This window comes from Schistocerca nitens, chromosome 1, assembly GCF_023898315.1.
Source record: "Schistocerca nitens isolate TAMUIC-IGC-003100 chromosome 1, iqSchNite1.1, whole genome shotgun sequence".
Taxonomy (NCBI): domain Eukaryota; kingdom Metazoa; phylum Arthropoda; class Insecta; order Orthoptera; family Acrididae; genus Schistocerca; species Schistocerca nitens.
In genome coordinates, this window is record NC_064614.1 from 1,211,351,062 (window position 1) to 1,211,369,159 (window position 18,098).

Genomic DNA, 18,098 nt, shown 5'->3' on the forward strand with positions numbered 1-18,098 from the left:
TCCTGCGGTGGCCGGGAATCGAACCCGGATCAACTGCTTTTTTTTTCTACCACTTTTTTTTTCTTATCCATTTTTTTATTTATTTTTTTTTATTTAACACCTTAACCACTGTTTTTAAATTGTTTGTTTTTGGAAAATCAACAAACTAAAAAACTCTTCTTTGCTGGTCTCTCATAGCTTCTGGGGAAAATTAGAAAAAAAATGGCTCCGTTGCTAACACAAGTATTGTTCTCAGTTTCCGGTGTACTGGAGTGGAGTCTGTGAGCGGTGGTAGATGGGGTTGTGTGGGAGGCAGGTCACGAGACAGAAGCAGTGGGGCCTCTTCGCGGCACTACTGGAGTCCCGCGGCCTGTGCCCACCCCCTTAGACTCACATATCTTACCCTATACCCATTCTATTAAATATGATTTTAAGCATATTGCCGTAATTGTTGCCATGATTGGGATAGCTGCAGGTTTTCGCGAATTCGATTTCCATAAACATCTTGAATTCCAAGTGATCGTCACCACCAAGTTTATTGAAAACATAGCTGGAATAGTTGCCCAGCAACCACATAACTACGTTATTTTTCGCCGGCGGATAAAATCGCACGTCGGGTCGAGACAACATAGTTGAAGGTATGTTGGCGGTTGTAGTCCTGGTAACAATGGCTATTTTTTCTCTCAGCCAGCCCCAATTTCATGCACGTTCGCCGCAGGTATAACGGTGCATAACGGTATCCACCAGTTGACAGCTATGGCAGAGAGTTGAATCACTGAGTCCGATTTTGTGCAGCCTCTCATTGGTGCTAATCACATCATTGATTGCTTTGTACCATGCAGTTCGAGAGGCTGAAGTAAGGACACGGGAACTGACATTACGCCATACCATATCCCAGTTGATGCCATTGTACTTCGTAACAATTGGATTCGGTCCTTCGTGTTGTCGCCAGTATGCCAATATTGCTGGAGCCGCTAAATGTCGAGAATGTAAGACTTCTCGACCGATGTAGCTGCGTGCAAAGTAATAATCGCGGATGTGTTTGAGCTTGTAACTGATGGTCTGAATGTTCAGCGGGGGGTCAAGACTTTGCGGCCTGACGGCAGTGAATAATTGCGCCGTAATGCCCGAAGGGTAATCGTTAATAATAGAGACCGTCCTTGTAACATAGAGAGCTGCTGCCTTTTTCTTGATGTCGACTAAGCCCATCCCTCCGTTTAGGGGGTGGAGTGTTGCAGTTTTGGCAGATACGCGAAAAATTTCCCCGCGCCAAATAAAATTGGTTATCTTCGACATAATATTTCTAGCAAGTACTGCAGGGAGCGGCAGAAGCTGCGCCATGTAATACGCCTTTGATAAAATACAGGCGTTAATGAGTTGAATACGATCAAATTGGTTGAGGCTGCGATGGTAATTATCAATTAGGGCACCATTTATTTTACGTGCTACATCCCGCCAGTTAGCCGCTATCATCTTTAGAGAGGACGCCGTCAACATGATCCCCAGAGCCTTGTGTACTCTGACTTGTGTCGCATAATCAACACGCAAATGCTGGAGGCCACAGAGGTTCAGAAATTTGCTTTTTTGTTCATTTAACTGCGCCCCTGACGCCAGACAGTATTTCCGAAGTTCAGCCGCTAATATGGTGACATCATCGACAGTGCGAATCACCACACCCACATCGTCGGCATAGGCTCCGATTACATTTTTGACCCCAGAAATTGTAATCCCAGTGAGTTTCGTCTGCAACTGTTGTAACAGAGGTTCAAGGGAGAGTACAAAAAGCAACATGGACAAGGGGCTCCCTTGTGGAACCCCTCTGTTGATTTGTATTGGCCGCGTCAGTTGTGAGTTAACGGAAAGTTTTGCAGTGATTCCCATGGCCACATTTTTAATCATGGCAATCGTGTTCCGAGAGAAACCCAATCTTTGCATAGTCTCGAGGAGGTACGCGTGATTTACGAGATCAAAAGCTTTAAAAAAATCTAGAAAGATCAGCCCACATTTCATGTTACTAGCGCTCGATAAAGCAATGACATCTCGGTAAAAAGCAGCCGTTTGCAGAATTGTTCGTCTAAAGGCACATGTCTGCTGTTGGCCTATGATTTTAGCAGTGAGCGGCATGAGTCTCACGTTAATTGCGCGAGCCACGATCTTATAATCAGAGTTTAATAACGATATTGGTCGGAAATTGGTGATAGTTTTAGTACCTCTGTTTTTAGGGAGAAGCACAATTTTACATTCCTTAAAGACGGGTGGGACAGACGTTCCTTGCAAGACTTCGTTCACGACTTGAGTAATTTTGTCCCCGATGATGTGCCAATAGTGCTTGTAAAATTCAACTGGTAAGCCATCAGGGCCAGGAGATTTCTTAAGTGGCGAACTGCTGACGACCTCCAAAACATCTTTATTACTGAAGGCTAACGAGATGGAGTCATTTTCTTCCCTTGTTACGGTAGATGAAATGGCGCTAAACAGTCCATCATAGCAGTCGTCGAGTAGAGCCGCTGATGCGTAGGTGTGGACATAATATTCGTGCAGAGCGTTGACAATCTCTCGCTGAGTGTCAATCGTTCTTCCATCCTCGAGTTTCAGGGCATCAATAAAAGTCCGCCTCCTGTTCTTTGTATGTTTGACGAGGTGGTACAGAGCGGCTGCTTCATCATCTCTGACCGACGTCACTTTAGATTTTATCTTAAGGCCGTCCAGTTGCATCCTCTTCAGACTGATTAATTTTGCCTTAATTTTCCGAATGTCGTCGATTCTGGTAGTCGTCGCGTCTGCACGATCGTACAGGTCCCGTAAGATTGTGTAATAAAATTCCATCGTCTTTTTGATCTCCGCCGCCCTTTCAATTCCGAAGTGCATGATGACATTTCGCAGTTTCGGCTTTGCCTGCAGAGTCCACCACTCTATAGTGCTACGAAATCTGTTAGTAGCGCGCAAGCACTGCTCCCAAGCCCGACGCACCCCCTCCTCCAGCTCAACATCCGTTAACAAAGACACATTCAGGTTCCATTGATTTTTATACCATCGTGTGGGTTGTGGAAGTAATTTCAGGCACGCGATGACACCACTGTGATCGGAGAAACTGGAGGGGATCGTCTCTACTTTTAATAAATCGTTCTCGAAAACGTCGGAAACATAAATCCTGTCGATTCTGCTACAGGAATTCGCGACGATGTGAGTGAAGCGTACCAACGTCGGGTACCGAATTTCCCACGCATCTTTAAGTTTTAGGTCTGTCACGAGGCGCTTTAATTCAGACGAATAATTAAAATTTGGGGACTGATCTTTCCGGGATATGACACAATTAAAATCACCACCAATGATAAGGCGTCGGGGATTTTTCCTAAATAAATAGAGTATATGTTCCCGAAAAAAAGTAGCTCGTTCTGCTCGATAGGTATTGCCAGAAGGTGCGTACAAGTTGATGATGGTGACGCCGTAAACGGTGATCCCCACCCCTCTACCCGATTCCAATTTGTCAATCTCAGTAACTGGAATCCCTTCTCTAATTAAGATTGCGGTCCCCACAGTCGTTTCCGGGGAAAAATTCGTAATTCCGATAAACCCAGGAATAGTAAAAAGTGGCATGGACACCTCCTGCAAAAGTGCTATATCAGTTCCTGACTCATACAGATATTGTTTTAATGCATTCAGTTTCACTTCTGATCTGATTTTATTAATATTGAGGGTCGTGATCGTATAGGCCTGTGACATAATAACCGGACGTCTGAGAGAAAGAGGGATCAACTGCCTTTAGTTGTCCACATCTCCATGCCATTCCATCGTAGTAGCGGCCGCGGAATTCGTGTCTGGAACGTCACTGAGTTGTTCTCTTGCGTCTTTGTTTTTACTCTTTTTCCGGACAGCATTAACATTGGGCGGCACTCGGATCCTGTGACGGACACTGTGTAGCACCGCTGCAGTCGGAGGCGTGGGAGGATCTTGGGTGATGTCAAGCTTCTCTCCTGACAAATCTTGCACCGGGAGCGGAGGCGCCGAACCCTCTGGCGAGCGATCAGCTGAGCCACCACTTTCACTATCAGTTTGTTTGGCAATACTCGCTGCCCGAAGCTGTTTGTTGTCACTGACAGTCCCGGGCTGCTGTGTTTGTATACCGTCATCCATTAGGCCACAGAGGCTGACTGGCGCTAAGCTTGCGGTGTGCTCGCTCAAATAGACACTTTCCAAGTGTACCCTTCCTGGTGCGCTACTCTACGTCTGCAGAGAGTCAGGACGTCGCATGAGCCTTTCCTGTGTGCCTGTACATACTCAGACGTATCCATGTCCAGGCACCTACTTTCTGTTGGCAATTCTTATACCTGCCGTCTTAGGCCATTCCCCTTCAGAACTCCAAGTCCTGCACACAAGACAGTTAACTGAGTATTCATATGGGTCATACTGTTTACCAACAAGTAATTTTAAAATAGCGTTTGCTTTCACAGCGCCATCACGCTTTGAAACACTTTCACAGCTAACAGGTCGATTGATAATGGCCGTCGTTCCGTTTCAGGTTGCCAGTAAGGGCGTATTTTCATATCGTCGTGATACCTGTGATACCTGTAAGCACTCAGAAACACCAACTTTCTCAACTATTACACCTGTATGTGGTGAGAGTGATTTTGCCCCAGTGAGTAAAACGTGTACCTCTGGTGGGACTCGAACCCACAATCCCCGGTTTAGGAGACCGATGCCTTATCCATTAGGCCACAGAGGCTGACTGGCGCTAAGCTTGCGGTGTGCTCGCTCAAATAGACACTTTCCAAGTGTACCCTTCCTGGTGCGCTACTCTACGTCTGCAGAGAGTCAGGACGTCGCATGAGCCTTTCCTGTGTGCCTGTACATACTCAGACGTATCCATGTCCAGGCACCTACTTTCTGTTGGCAATTCTTATACCTGCCGTCTTAGGCCATTCCCCTTCAGAACTCCAAGTCCTGCACACAAGACAGTTAACTGAGTATTCATATGGGTCATACTGTTTACCAACAAGTAATTTTAAAATAGCGTTTGCTTTCACAGCGCCATCACGCTTTGAAACACTTTCACAGCTAACAGGTCGATTGATAATGGCCGTCGTTCCGTTTCAGGTTGCCAGTAAGGGCGTATTTTCATATCGTCGTGATACCTGTGATACCTGTAAGCACTCAGAAACACCAACTTTCTCAACTATTACACCTGTATGTGGTGAGAGTGATTTTGCCCCAGTGAGTAAAACGTGTACCTCTGGTGGGACTCGAACCCACAATCCCCGGTTTAGGAGACCGATGCCTTATCCATTAGGCCACAGAGGCTGACTGGCGCTAAGCTTGCGGTGTGCTCGCTCAAATAGACACTTTCCAAGTGTACCCTTCCTGGTGCGCTACTCTACGTCTGCAGAGAGTCAGGACGTCGCATGAGCCTTTCCTGTGTGCCTGTACATACTCAGACGTATCCATGTCCAGGCACCTACTTTCTGTTGGCAATTCTTATACCTGCCGTCTTAGGCCATTCCCCTTCAGAACTCCAAGTCCTGCACACAAGACAGTTAACTGAGTATTCATATGGGTCATACTGTTTACCAACAAGTAATTTTAAAATAGCGTTTGCTTTCACAGCGCCATCACGCTTTGAAACACTTTCACAGCTAACAGGTCGATTGATAATGGCCGTCGTTCCGTTTCAGGTTGCCAGTAAGGGCGTATTTTCATATCGTCGTGATACCTGTGATACCTGTAAGCACTCAGAAACACCAACTTTCTCAACTATTACACCTGTATGTGGTGAGAGTGATTTTGCCCCAGTGAGTAAAACGTGTACCTCTGGTGGGACTCGAACCCACAATCCCCGGTTTAGGAGACCGATGCCTTATCCATTAGGCCACAGAGGCTGACTGGCGCTAAGCTTGCGGTGTGCTCGCTCAAATAGACACTTTCCAAGTGTACCCTTCCTGGTGCGCTACTCTACGTCTGCAGAGAGTCAGGACGTCGCATGAGCCTTTCCTGTGTGCCTGTACATACTCAGACGTATCCATGTCCAGGCACCTACTTTCTGTTGGCAATTCTTATACCTGCCGTCTTAGGCCATTCCCCTTCAGAACTCCAAGTCCTGCACACAAGACAGTTAACTGAGTATTCATATGGGTCATACTGTTTACCAACAAGTAATTTTAAAATAGCGTTTGCTTTCACAGCGCCATCACGCTTTGAAACACTTTCACAGCTAACAGGTCGATTGATAATGGCCGTCGTTCCGTTTCAGGTTGCCAGTAAGGGCGTATTTTCATATCGTCGTGATACCTGTGATACCTGTAAGCACTCAGAAACACCAGCTTTCTCAACTATTACACCTGTATGTGGTGAGAGTGATTTTGCCCCAGTGAGTAAAACGTGTACCTCTGGTGGGACTCGAACCCACAATCCCCGGTTTAGGAGACCGATGCCTTATCCATTAGGCCACAGAGGCTGACTGGCGCTAAGCTTGCGGTGTGCTCGCTCAAATAGACACTTTCCAAGTGTACCCTTCCTGGTGCGCTACTCTACGTCTGCAGAGAGTCAGGACGTCGCATGAGCCTTTCCTGTGTGCCTGTACATACTCAGACGTATCCATGTCCAGGCACCTACTTTCTGTTGGCAATTCTTATACCTGCCGTCTTAGGCCATTCCCCTTCAGAACTCCAAGTCCTGCACACAAGACAGTTAACTGAGTATTCATATGGGTCATACTGTTTACCAACAAGTAATTTTAAAATAGCGTTTGCTTTCACAGCGCCATCACGCTTTGAAACACTTTCACAGCTAACAGGTCGATTGATAATGGCCGTCGTTCCGTTTCAGGTTGCCAGTAAGGGCGTATTTTCATATCGTCGTGATACCTGTGATACCTGTAAGCACTCAGAAACACCAACTTTCTCAACTATTACACCTGTATGTGGTGAGAGTGATTTTGCCCCAGTGAGTAAAACGTGTACCTCTGGTGGGACTCGAACCCACAATCCCCGGTTTAGGAGACCGATGCCTTATCCATTAGGCCACAGAGGCTGACTGGCGCTAAGCTTGCGGTGTGCTCGCTCAAATAGACACTTTCCAAGTGTACCCTTCCTGGTGCGCTACTCTACGTCTGCAGAGAGTCAGGACGTCGCATGAGCCTTTCCTGTGTGCCTGTACATACTCAGACGTATCCATGTCCAGGCACCTACTTTCTGTTGGCAATTCTTATACCTGCCGTCTTAGGCCATTCCCCTTCAGAACTCCAAGTCCTGCACACAAGACAGTTAACTGAGTATTCATATGGGTCATACTGTTTACCAACAAGTAATTTTAAAATAGCGTTTGCTTTCACAGCGCCATCACGCTTTGAAACACTTTCACAGCTAACAGGTCGATTGATAATGGCCGTCGTTCCGTTTCAGGTTGCCAGTAAGGGCGTATTTTCATATCGTCGTGATACCTGTGATACCTGTAAGCACTCAGAAACACCAACTTTCTCAACTATTACACCTGTATGTGGTGAGAGTGATTTTGCCCCAGTGAGTAAAACGTGTACCTCTGGTGGGACTCGAACCCACAATCCCCGGTTTAGGAGACCGATGCCTTATCCATTAGGCCACAGAGGCTGACTGGCGCTAAGCTTGCGGTGTGCTCGCTCAAATAGACACTTTCCAAGTGTACCCTTCCTGGTGCGCTACTCTACGTCTGCAGAGAGTCAGGACGTCGCATGAGCCTTTCCTGTGTGCCTGTACATACTCAGACGTATCCATGTCCAGGCACCTACTTTCTGTTGGCAATTCTTATACCTGCCGTCTTAGGCCATTCCCCTTCAGAACTCCAAGTCCTGCACACAAGACAGTTAACTGAGTATTCATATGGGTCATACTGTTTACCAACAAGTAATTTTAAAATAGCGTTTGCTTTCACAGCGCCATCACGCTTTGAAACACTTTCACAGCTAACAGGTCGATTGATAATGGCCGTCGTTCCGTTTCAGGTTGCCAGTAAGGGCGTATTTTCATATCGTCGTGATACCTGTGATACCTGTAAGCACTCAGAAACACCAACTTTCTCAACTATTACACCTGTATGTGGTGAGAGTGATTTTGCCCCAGTGAGTAAAACGTGTACCTCTGGTGGGACTCGAACCCACAATCCCCGGTTTAGGAGACCGATGCCTTATCCATTAGGCCACAGAGGCTGACTGGCGCTAAGCTTGCAGTGTGCTCGCTCAAATAGACACTTTCCAAGTGTACCCTTCCTGGTGCGCTACTCTACGTCTGCAGAGAGTCAGGACGTCGCATGAGCCTTTCCTGTGTGCCTGTACATACTCAGACGTATCCATGTCCAGGCACCTACTTTCTGTTGGCAATTCTTATACCTGCCGTCTTAGGCCATTCCCCTTCAGAACTCCAAGTCCTGCACACAAGACAGTTAACTGAGTATTCATATGGGTCATACTGTTTACCAACAAGTAATTTTAAAATAGCGTTTGCTTTCACAGCGCCATCACGCTTTGAAACACTTTCACAGCTAACAGGTCGATTGATAATGGCCGTCGTTCCGTTTCAGGTTGCCAGTAAGGGCGTATTTTCATATCGTCGTGATACCTGTGATACCTGTAAGCACTCAGAAACACCAACTTTCTCAACTATTACACCTGTATGTGGTGAGAGTGATTTTGCCCCAGTGAGTAAAACGTGTACCTCTGGTGGGACTCGAACCCACAATCCCCGGTTTAGGAGACCGATGCCTTATCCATTAGGCCACAGAGGCTGACTGGCGCTGAGCTTGCGGTGTGCTCGCTCAAATAGACACTTTCCAAGTGTACCCTTCCTGGTGCGCTACTCTACGTCTGCAGAGAGTCAGGACGTCGCATGAGCCTTTCCTGTGTGCCTGTACATACTCAGACGTATCCATGTCCAGGCACCTACTTTCTGTTGGCAATTCTTATACCTGCCGTCTTAGGCCATTCCCCTTCAGAACTCCAAGTCCTGCACACAAGACAGTTAACTGAGTATTCATATGGGTCATACTGTTTACCAACAAGTAATTTTAAAATAGCGTTTGCTTTCACAGCGCCATCACGCTTTGAAACACTTTCACAGCTAACAGGTCGATTGATAATGGCCGTCGTTCCGTTTCAGGTTGCCAGTAAGGGCGTATTTTCATATCGTCGTGATACCTGTGATACCTGTAAGCACTCAGAAACACCAACTTTCTCAACTATTACACCTGTATGTGGTGAGAGTGATTTTGCCCCAGTGAGTAAAACGTGTACCTCTGGTGGGACTCGAACCCACAATCCCCGGTTTAGGAGACCGATGCCTTATCCATTAGGCCACAGAGGCTGACTGGCGCTAAGCTTGCGGTGTGCTCGCTCAAATAGACACTTTCCAAGTGTACCCTTCCTGGTGCGCTACTCTACGTCTGCAGAGAGTCAGGACGTCGCATGAGCCTTTCCTGTGTGCCTGTACATACTCAGACGTATCCATGTCCAGGCACCTACTTTCTGTTGGCAATTCTTATACCTGCCGTCTTAGGCCATTCCCCTTCAGAACTCCAAGTCCTGCACACAAGACAGTTAACTGAGTATTCATATGGGTCATACTGTTTACCAACAAGTAATTTTAAAATAGCGTTTGCTTTCACAGCGCCATCACGCTTTGAAACACTTTCACAGCTAACAGGTCGATTGATAATGGCCGTCGTTCCGTTTCAGGTTGCCAGTAAGGGCGTATTTTCATATCGTCGTGATACCTGTGATACCTGTAAGCACTCAGAAACACCAACTTTCTCAACTATTACACCTGTATGTGGTGAGAGTGATTTTGCCCCAGTGAGTAAAACGTGTACCTCTGGTGGGACTCGAACCCACAATCCCCGGTTTAGGAAACCGATGCCTTATCCATTAGGCCACAGAGGCTGACTGGCGCTAAGCTTGCGGTGTGCTCGCTCAAATAGACACTTTCCAAGTGTACCCTTCCTGGTGCGCTACTCTACGTCTGCAGAGAGTCAGGACGTCGCATGAGCCTTTCCTGTGTGCCTGTACATACTCAGACGTATCCATGTCCAGGCACCTACTTTCTGTTGGCAATTCTTATACCTGCCGTCTTAGGCCATTCCCCTTCAGAACTCCAAGTCCTGCACACAAGACAGTTAACTGAGTATTCATATGGGTCATACTGTTTACCAACAAGTAATTTTAAAATAGCGTTTGCTTTCACAGCGCCATCACGCTTTGAAACACTTTCACAGCTAACAGGTCGATTGATAATGGCCGTCGTTCCGTTTCAGGTTGCCAGTAAGGGCGTATTTTCATATCGTCGTGATACCTGTGATACCTGTAAGCACTCAGAAACACCAACTTTCTCAACTATTACACCTGTATGTGGTGAGAGTGATTTTGCCCCAGTGAGTAAAACGTGTACCTCTGGTGGGACTCGAACCCACAATCCCCGGTTTAGGAGACCAATGCCTTATCCATTAGGCCACAGAGGCTGACTGGCGCTAAGCTTGCGGTGTGCTCGCTCAAATAGACACTTTCCAAGTGTACCCTTCCTGGTGCGCTACTCTACGTCTGCAGAGAGTCAGGACGTCGCATGAGCCTTTCCTGTGTGCCTGTACATACTCAGACGTATCCATGTCCAGGCACCTACTTTCTGTTGGCAATTCTTATACCTGCCGTCTTAGGCCATTCCCCTTCAGAACTCCAAGTCCTGCACACAAGACAGTTAACTGAGTATTCATATGGGTCATACTGTTTACCAACAAGTAATTTTAAAATAGCGTTTGCTTTCACAGCGCCATCACGCTTTGAAACACTTTCACAGCTAACAGGTCGATTGATAATGGCCGTCGTTCCGTTTCAGGTTGCCAGTAAGGGCGTATTTTCATATCGTCGTGATACCTGTGATACCTGTAAGCACTCAGAAACACCAACTTTCTCAACTATTACACCTGTATGTGGTGAGAGTGATTTTGCCCCAGTGAGTAAAACGTGTACCTCTGGTGGGACTCGAACCCACAATCCCCGGTTTAGGAAACCGATGCCTTATCCATTAGGCCACAGAGGCTGACTGGCGCTAAGCTTGCGGTGTGCTCGCTCAAATAGACACTTTCCAAGTGTACCCTTCCTGGTGCGCTACTCTACGTCTGCAGAGAGTCAGGACGTCGCATGAGCCTTTCCTGTGTGCCTGTACATACTCAGACGTATCCATGTCCAGGCACCTACTTTCTGTTGGCAATTCTTATACCTGCCGTCTTAGGCCATTCCCCTTCAGAACTCCAAGTCCTGCACACAAGACAGTTAACTGAGTATTCATATGGGTCATACTGTTTACCAACAAGTAATTTTAAAATAGCGTTTGCTTTCACAGCGCCATCACGCTTTGAAACACTTTCACAGCTAACAGGTCGATTGATAATGGCCGTCGTTCCGTTTCAGGTTGCCAGTAAGGGCGTATTTTCATATCGTCGTGATACCTGTGATACCTGTAAGCACTCAGAAACACCAACTTTCTCAACTATTACACCTGTATGTGGTGAGAGTGATTTTGCCCCAGTGAGTAAAACGTGTACCTCTGGTGGGACTCGAACCCACAATCCCCGGTTTAGGAGACCGATGCCTTATCCATTAGGCCACAGAGGCTGACTGGCGCTAAGCTTGCGGTGTGCTCGCTCAAATAGACACTTTCCAAGTGTACCCTTCCTGGTGCGCTACTCTACGTCTGCAGAGAGTCAGGACGTCGCATGAGCCTTTCCTGTGTGCCTGTACATACTCAGACGTATCCATGTCCAGGCACCTACTTTCTGTTGGCAATTCTTATACCTGCCGTCTTAGGCCATTCCCCTTCAGAACTCCAAGTCCTGCACACAAGACAGTTAACTGAGTATTCATATGGGTCATACTGTTTACCAACAAGTAATTTTAAAATAGCGTTTGCTTTCACAGCGCCATCACGCTTTGAAACACTTTCACAGCTAACAGGTCGATTGATAATGGCCGTCGTTCCGTTTCAGGTTGCCAGTAAGGGCGTATTTTCATATCGTCGTGATACCTGTGATACCTGTAAGCACTCAGAAACACCAACTTTCTCAACTATTACACCTGTATGTGGTGAGAGTGATTTTGCCCCAGTGAGTAAAACGTGTACCTCTGGTGGGACTCGAACCCACAATCCCCGGTTTAGGAGACCGATGCCTTATCCATTAGGCCACAGAGGCTGACTGGCGCTAAGCTTGCGGTGTGCTCGCTCAAATAGACACTTTCCAAGTGTACCCTTCCTGGTGCGCTACTCTACGTCTGCAGAGAGTCAGGACGTCGCATGAGCCTTTCCTGTGTGCCTGTACATACTCAGACGTATCCATGTCCAGGCACCTACTTTCTGTTGGCAATTCTTATACCTGCCGTCTTAGGCCATTCCCCTTCAGAACTCCAAGTCCTGCACACAAGACAGTTAACTGAGTATTCATATGGGTCATACTGTTTACCAACAAGTAATTTTAAAATAGCGTTTGCTTTCACAGCGCCATCACGCTTTGAAACACTTTCACAGCTAACAGGTCGATTGATAATGGCCGTCGTTCCGTTTCAGGTTGCCAGTAAGGGCGTATTTTCATATCGTCGTGATACCTGTGATACCTGTAAGCACTCAGAAACACCAACTTTCTCAACTATTACACCTGTATGTGGTGAGAGTGATTTTGCCCCAGTGAGTAAAACGTGTACCTCTGGTGGGACTCGAACCCACAATCCCCGGTTTAGGAGACCGATGCCTTATCCATTAGGCCACAGAGGCTGACTGGCGCTAAGCTTGCGGTGTGCTCGCTCAAATAGACACTTTCCAAGTGTACCCTTCCTGGTGCGCTACTCTACGTCTGCAGAGAGTCAGGACGTCGCATGAGCCTTTCCTGTGTGCCTGTACATACTCAGACGTATCCATGTCCAGGCACCTACTTTCTGTTGGCAATTCTTATACCTGCCGTCTTAGGCCATTCCCCTTCAGAACTCCAAGTCCTGCACACAAGACAGTTAACTGAGTATTCATATGGGTCATACTGTTTACCAACAAGTAATTTTAAAATAGCGTTTGCTTTCACAGCGCCATCACGCTTTGAAACACTTTCACAGCTAACAGGTCGATTGATAATGGCCGTCGTTCCGTTTCAGGTTGCCAGTAAGGGCGTATTTTCATATCGTCGTGATACCTGTGATACCTGTAAGCACTCAGAAACACCAACTTTCTCAACTATTACACCTGTATGTGGTGAGAGTGATTTTGCCCCAGTGAGTAAAACGTGTACCTCTGGTGGGACTCGAACCCACAATCCCCGGTTTAGGAGACCGATGCCTTATCCATTAGGCCACAGAGGCTGACTGGCGCTAAGCTTGCGGTGTGCTCGCTCAAATAGACACTTTCCAAGTGTACCCTTCCTGGTGCGCTACTCTACGTCTGCAGAGAGTCAGGACGTCGCATGAGCCTTTCCTGTGTGCCTGTACATACTCAGACGTATCCATGTCCAGGCACCTACTTTCTGTTGGCAATTCTTATACCTGCCGTCTTAGGCCATTCCCCTTCAGAACTCCAAGTCCTGCACACAAGACAGTTAACTGAGTATTCATATGGGTCATACTGTTTACCAACAAGTAATTTTAAAATAGCGTTTGCTTTCACAGCGCCATCACGCTTTGAAACACTTTCACAGCTAACAGGTCGATTGATAATGGCCGTCGTTCCGTTTCAGGTTGCCAGTAAGGGCGTATTTTCATATCGTCGTGATACCTGTGATACCTGTAAGCACTCAGAAACACCAACTTTCTCAACTATTACACCTGTATGTGGTGAGAGTGATTTTGCCCCAGTGAGTAAAACGTGTACCTCTGGTGGGACTCGAACCCACAATCCCCGGTTTAGGAGACCGATGCCTTATCCATTAGGCCACAGAGGCTGACTGGCGCTAAGCTTGCGGTGTGCTCGCTCAAATAGACACTTTCCAAGTGTACCCTTCCTGGTGCGCTACTCTACGTCTGCAGAGAGTCAGGACGTCGCATGAGCCTTTCCTGTGTGCCTGTACATACTCAGACGTATCCATGTCCAGGCACCTACTTTCTGTTGGCAATTCTTATACCTGCCGTCTTAGGCCATTCCCCTTCAGAACTCCAAGTCCTGCACACAAGACAGTTAACTGAGTATTCATATGGGTCATACTGTTTACCAACAAGTAATTTTAAAATAGCGTTTGCTTTCACAGCGCCATCACGCTTTGAAACACTTTCACAGCTAACAGGTCGATTGATAATGGCCGTCGTTCCGTTTCAGGTTGCCAGTAAGGGCGTATTTTCATATCGTCGTGATACCTGTGATACCTGTAAGCACTCAGAAACACCAACTTTCTCAACTATTACACCTGTATGTGGTGAGAGTGATTTTGCCCCAGTGAGTAAAACGTGTACCTCTGGTGGGACTCGAACCCACAATCCCCGGTTTAGGAGACCGATGCCTTATCCATTAGGCCACAGAGGCTGACTGGCGCTAAGCTTGCGGTGTGCTCGCTCAAATAGACACTTTCCAAGTGTACCCTTCCTGGTGCGCTACTCTACGTCTGCAGAGAGTCAGGACGTCGCATGAGCCTTTCCTGTGTGCCTGTACATACTCAGACGTATCCATGTCCAGGCACCTACTTTCTGTTGGCAATTCTTATACCTGCCGTCTTAGGCCATTCCCCTTCAGAACTCCAAGTCCTGCACACAAGACAGTTAACTGAGTATTCATATGGGTCATACTGTTTACCAACAAGTAATTTTAAAATAGCGTTTGCTTTCACAGCGCCATCACGATTTGAAACACTTTCACAGCTAACAGGTCGATTGATAATGGCCGTCGTTCCGTTTCAGGTTGCCAGTAAGGGCGTATTTTCATATCGTCGTGATACCTGTGATACCTGTAAGCACTCAGAAACACCAACTTTCTCAACTATTACACCTGTATGTGGTGAGAGTGATTTTGCCCCAGTGAGTAAAACGTGTACCTCTGGTGGGACTCGAACCCACAATCCCCGGTTTAGGAGACCGATGCCTTATCCATTAGGCCACAGAGGCTGACTGGCGCTAAGCTTGCGGTGTGCTCGCTCAAATAGACACTTTCCAAGTGTACCCTTCCTGGTGCGCTACTTTACGTCTGCAGAGAGTCAGGACGTCGCATGAGCCTTTCCTGTGTGCCTGTACATACTCAGACGTATCCATGTCCAGGCACCTACTTTCTGTTGGCAATTCTTATACCTGCCGTCTTAGGCCATTCCCCTTCAGAACTCCAAGTCCTGCACACAAGACAGTTAACTGAGTATTCATATGGGTCATACTGTTTACCAACAAGTAATTTTAAAATAGCGTTTGCTTTCACAGCGCCATCACGCTTTGAAACACTTTCACAGCTAACAGGTCGATTGATAATGGCCGTCGTTCCGTTTCAGGTTGCCAGTAAGGGCGTATTTTCATATCGTCGTGATACCTGTGATACCTGTAAGCACTCAGAAACACCAACTTTCTCAACTATTACACCTGTATGTGGTGAGAGTGATTTTGCCCCAGTGAGTAAAACGTGTACCTCTGGTGGGACTCGAACCCACAATCCCCGGTTTAGGAGACCGATGCCTTATCCATTAGGCCACAGAGGCTGACTGGCGCTAAGCTTGCGGTGTGCTCGCTCAAATAGACACTTTCCAAGTGTACCCTTCCTGGTGCGCTACTCTACGTCTGCAGAGAGTCAGGACGTCGCATGAGCCTTTCCTGTGTGCCTGTACATACTCAGACGTATCCATGTCCAGGCACCTACTTTCTGTTGGCAATTCTTATACCTGCCGTCTTAGGCCATTCCCCTTCAGAACTCCAAGTCCTGCACACAAGACAGTTAACTGAGTATTCATATGGGTCATACTGTTTACCAACAAGTAATTTTAAAATAGCGTTTGCTTTCACAGCGCCATCACGCTTTGAAACACTTTCACAGCTAACAGGTCGATTGATAATGGCCGTCGTTCCGTTTCAGGTTGCCAGTAAGGGCGTATTTTCATATCGTCGTGATACCTGTGATACCTGTAAGCACTCAGAAACACCAACTTTCTCAACTATTACACCTGTATGTGGTGAGAGTGATTTTGCCCCAGTGAGTAAAACGTGTACCTCTGGTGGGACTCGAACCCACAATCCCCGGTTTAGGAGACCGATGCCTTATCCATTAGGCCACAGAGGCTGACTGGCGCTAAGCTTGCGGTGTGCTCGCTCAAATAGACACTTTCCAAGTGTACCCTTCCTGGTGCGCTACTCTACGTCTGCAGAGAGTCAGGACGTCGCATGAGCCTTTCCTGTGTGCCTGTACATACTCAGACGTATCCATGTCCAGGCACCTACTTTCTGTTGGCAATTCTTATACCTGCCGTCTTAGGCCATTCCCCTTCAGAACTCCAAGTCCTGCACACAAGACAGTTAACTGAGTATTCATATGGGTCATACTGTTTACCAACAAGTAATTTTAAAATAGCGTTTGCTTTCACAGCGCCATCACGCTTTGAAACACTTTCACAGCTAACAGGTCGATTGATAATGGCCGTCGTTCCGTTTCAGGTTGCCAGTAAGGGCGTATTTTCATATCGTCGTGATACCTGTGATACCTGTAAGCACTCAGAAACACCAACTTTCTCAACTATTACACCTGTATGTGGTGAGAGTGATTTTGCCCCAGTGAGTAAAACGTGTACCTCTGGTGGGACTCGAACCCACAATCCCCGGTTTAGGAGACCGATGCCTTATCCATTAGGCCACAGAGGCTGACTGGCGCTAAGCTTGCGGTGTGCTCGCTCAAATAGACACTTTCCAAGTGTACCCTTCCTGGTGCGCTACTCTACGTCTGCAGAGAGTCAGGACGTCGCATGAGCCTTTCCTGTGTGCCTGTACATACTCAGACGTATCCATGTCCAGGCACCTACTTTCTGTTGGCAATTCTTATACCTGCCGTCTTAGGCCATTCCCCTTCAGAACTCCAAGTCCTGCACACAAGACAGTTAACTGAGTATTCATATGGGTCATACTGTTTACCAACAAGTAATTTTAAAATAGCGTTTGCTTTCACAGCGCCATCACGCTTTGAAACACTTTCACAGCTAACAGGTCGATTGATAATGGCCGTCGTTCCGTTTCAGGTTGCCAGTAAGGGCGTATTTTCATATCGTCGTGATACCTGTGATACCTGTAAGCACTCAGAAACACCAACTTTCTCAACTATTACACCTGTATGTGGTGAGAGTGATTTTGCCCCAGTGAGTAAAACGTGTACCTCTGGTGGGACTCGAACCCACAATCCCCGGTTTAGGAGACCGATGCCTTATCCATTAGGCCACAGAGGCTGACTGGCGCTAAGCTTGCGGTGTGCTCGCTCAAATAGACACTTTCCAAGTGTACCCTTCCTGGTGCGCTACTCTACGTCTGCAGAGAGTCAGGACGTCGCATGAGCCTTTCCTGTGTGCCTGTACATACTCAGACGTATCCATGTCCAGGCACCTACTTTCTGTTGGCAATTCTTATACCTGCCGTCTTAGGCCATTCCCCTTCAGAACTCCAAGTCCTGCACACAAGACAGTTAACTGAGTATTCATATGGGTCATACTGTTTACCAACAAGTAATTTTAAAATAGCGTTTGCTTTCACAGCGCCATCACGCTTTGAAACACTTTCACAGCTAACAGGTCGATTGATAATGGCCGTCGTTCCGTTTCAGGTTGCCAGTAAGGGCGTATTTTCATATCGTCGTGATACCTGTGATACCTGTAAGCACTCAGAAACACCAACTTTCTCAACTATTACACCTGTATGTGGTGAGAGTGATTTTGCCCCAGTGAGTAAAACGTGTACCTCTGGTGGGACTCGAACCCACAATCCCCGGTTTAGGAGACCGATGCCTTATCCATTAGGCCACAGAGGCTGACTGGCGCTAAGCTTGCGGTGTGCTCGCTCAAATAGACACTTTCCAAGTGTACCCTTCCTGGTGCGCTACTCTACGTCTGCAGAGAGTCAGGACGTCGCATGAGCCTTTCCTGTGTGCCTGTACATACTCAGACGTATCCATGTCCAGGCACCTACTTTCTGTTGGCAA

General features: G+C 47.2%; 24 non-coding genes across 24 annotated transcripts; all 24 read right to left on the minus strand.

Annotated features, from left to right (window-relative positions):
* Window positions 1-4,629: 4,629 nt before the first annotated feature.
* Window positions 4,630-4,702, minus strand: Trnar-ccu (transfer RNA arginine (anticodon CCU)). The gene has a single exon. It is a non-coding gene; the product is annotated as a tRNA-Arg (tRNA).
* Window positions 4,703-5,204: 502 nt separating this feature from the next.
* Window positions 5,205-5,277, minus strand: Trnar-ccu (transfer RNA arginine (anticodon CCU)). The gene has a single exon. It is a non-coding gene; the product is annotated as a tRNA-Arg (tRNA).
* Window positions 5,278-5,779: 502 nt separating this feature from the next.
* Window positions 5,780-5,852, minus strand: Trnar-ccu (transfer RNA arginine (anticodon CCU)). The gene has a single exon. It is a non-coding gene; the product is annotated as a tRNA-Arg (tRNA).
* Window positions 5,853-6,354: 502 nt separating this feature from the next.
* Trnar-ccu (transfer RNA arginine (anticodon CCU)) lies at window positions 6,355-6,427 on the minus strand. The gene has a single exon. It is a non-coding gene; the product is annotated as a tRNA-Arg (tRNA).
* A 502-nt stretch (window positions 6,428-6,929) lies between these two features.
* On the minus strand, window positions 6,930-7,002 carry Trnar-ccu (transfer RNA arginine (anticodon CCU)). Its single transcript has one exon. It is a non-coding gene; the product is annotated as a tRNA-Arg (tRNA).
* Window positions 7,003-7,504: 502 nt separating this feature from the next.
* On the minus strand, window positions 7,505-7,577 carry Trnar-ccu (transfer RNA arginine (anticodon CCU)). The gene has a single exon. It is a non-coding gene; the product is annotated as a tRNA-Arg (tRNA).
* Window positions 7,578-8,079: 502 nt separating this feature from the next.
* On the minus strand, window positions 8,080-8,152 carry Trnar-ccu (transfer RNA arginine (anticodon CCU)). Its single transcript has one exon. It is a non-coding gene; the product is annotated as a tRNA-Arg (tRNA).
* Window positions 8,153-8,654: 502 nt separating this feature from the next.
* On the minus strand, window positions 8,655-8,727 carry Trnar-ccu (transfer RNA arginine (anticodon CCU)). Its single transcript has one exon. It is a non-coding gene; the product is annotated as a tRNA-Arg (tRNA).
* Window positions 8,728-9,229: 502 nt separating this feature from the next.
* On the minus strand, window positions 9,230-9,302 carry Trnar-ccu (transfer RNA arginine (anticodon CCU)). The gene has a single exon. It is a non-coding gene; the product is annotated as a tRNA-Arg (tRNA).
* Window positions 9,303-9,804: 502 nt separating this feature from the next.
* Trnar-ccu (transfer RNA arginine (anticodon CCU)) lies at window positions 9,805-9,877 on the minus strand. The gene has a single exon. It is a non-coding gene; the product is annotated as a tRNA-Arg (tRNA).
* Window positions 9,878-10,379: 502 nt separating this feature from the next.
* On the minus strand, window positions 10,380-10,452 carry Trnar-ccu (transfer RNA arginine (anticodon CCU)). The gene has a single exon. It is a non-coding gene; the product is annotated as a tRNA-Arg (tRNA).
* A 502-nt stretch (window positions 10,453-10,954) lies between these two features.
* Trnar-ccu (transfer RNA arginine (anticodon CCU)) lies at window positions 10,955-11,027 on the minus strand. The gene has a single exon. It is a non-coding gene; the product is annotated as a tRNA-Arg (tRNA).
* Window positions 11,028-11,529: 502 nt separating this feature from the next.
* Window positions 11,530-11,602, minus strand: Trnar-ccu (transfer RNA arginine (anticodon CCU)). The gene has a single exon. It is a non-coding gene; the product is annotated as a tRNA-Arg (tRNA).
* A 502-nt stretch (window positions 11,603-12,104) lies between these two features.
* On the minus strand, window positions 12,105-12,177 carry Trnar-ccu (transfer RNA arginine (anticodon CCU)). Its single transcript has one exon. It is a non-coding gene; the product is annotated as a tRNA-Arg (tRNA).
* Window positions 12,178-12,679: 502 nt separating this feature from the next.
* Trnar-ccu (transfer RNA arginine (anticodon CCU)) lies at window positions 12,680-12,752 on the minus strand. The gene has a single exon. It is a non-coding gene; the product is annotated as a tRNA-Arg (tRNA).
* Window positions 12,753-13,254: 502 nt separating this feature from the next.
* Window positions 13,255-13,327, minus strand: Trnar-ccu (transfer RNA arginine (anticodon CCU)). Its single transcript has one exon. It is a non-coding gene; the product is annotated as a tRNA-Arg (tRNA).
* A 502-nt stretch (window positions 13,328-13,829) lies between these two features.
* Window positions 13,830-13,902, minus strand: Trnar-ccu (transfer RNA arginine (anticodon CCU)). Its single transcript has one exon. It is a non-coding gene; the product is annotated as a tRNA-Arg (tRNA).
* Window positions 13,903-14,404: 502 nt separating this feature from the next.
* On the minus strand, window positions 14,405-14,477 carry Trnar-ccu (transfer RNA arginine (anticodon CCU)). Its single transcript has one exon. It is a non-coding gene; the product is annotated as a tRNA-Arg (tRNA).
* A 502-nt stretch (window positions 14,478-14,979) lies between these two features.
* Window positions 14,980-15,052, minus strand: Trnar-ccu (transfer RNA arginine (anticodon CCU)). The gene has a single exon. It is a non-coding gene; the product is annotated as a tRNA-Arg (tRNA).
* A 502-nt stretch (window positions 15,053-15,554) lies between these two features.
* Window positions 15,555-15,627, minus strand: Trnar-ccu (transfer RNA arginine (anticodon CCU)). Its single transcript has one exon. It is a non-coding gene; the product is annotated as a tRNA-Arg (tRNA).
* A 502-nt stretch (window positions 15,628-16,129) lies between these two features.
* Window positions 16,130-16,202, minus strand: Trnar-ccu (transfer RNA arginine (anticodon CCU)). The gene has a single exon. It is a non-coding gene; the product is annotated as a tRNA-Arg (tRNA).
* A 502-nt stretch (window positions 16,203-16,704) lies between these two features.
* Window positions 16,705-16,777, minus strand: Trnar-ccu (transfer RNA arginine (anticodon CCU)). Its single transcript has one exon. It is a non-coding gene; the product is annotated as a tRNA-Arg (tRNA).
* Window positions 16,778-17,279: 502 nt separating this feature from the next.
* Trnar-ccu (transfer RNA arginine (anticodon CCU)) lies at window positions 17,280-17,352 on the minus strand. Its single transcript has one exon. It is a non-coding gene; the product is annotated as a tRNA-Arg (tRNA).
* Window positions 17,353-17,854: 502 nt separating this feature from the next.
* Trnar-ccu (transfer RNA arginine (anticodon CCU)) lies at window positions 17,855-17,927 on the minus strand. Its single transcript has one exon. It is a non-coding gene; the product is annotated as a tRNA-Arg (tRNA).
* Between the last annotated feature and the right edge of the window lie 171 nt (window positions 17,928-18,098).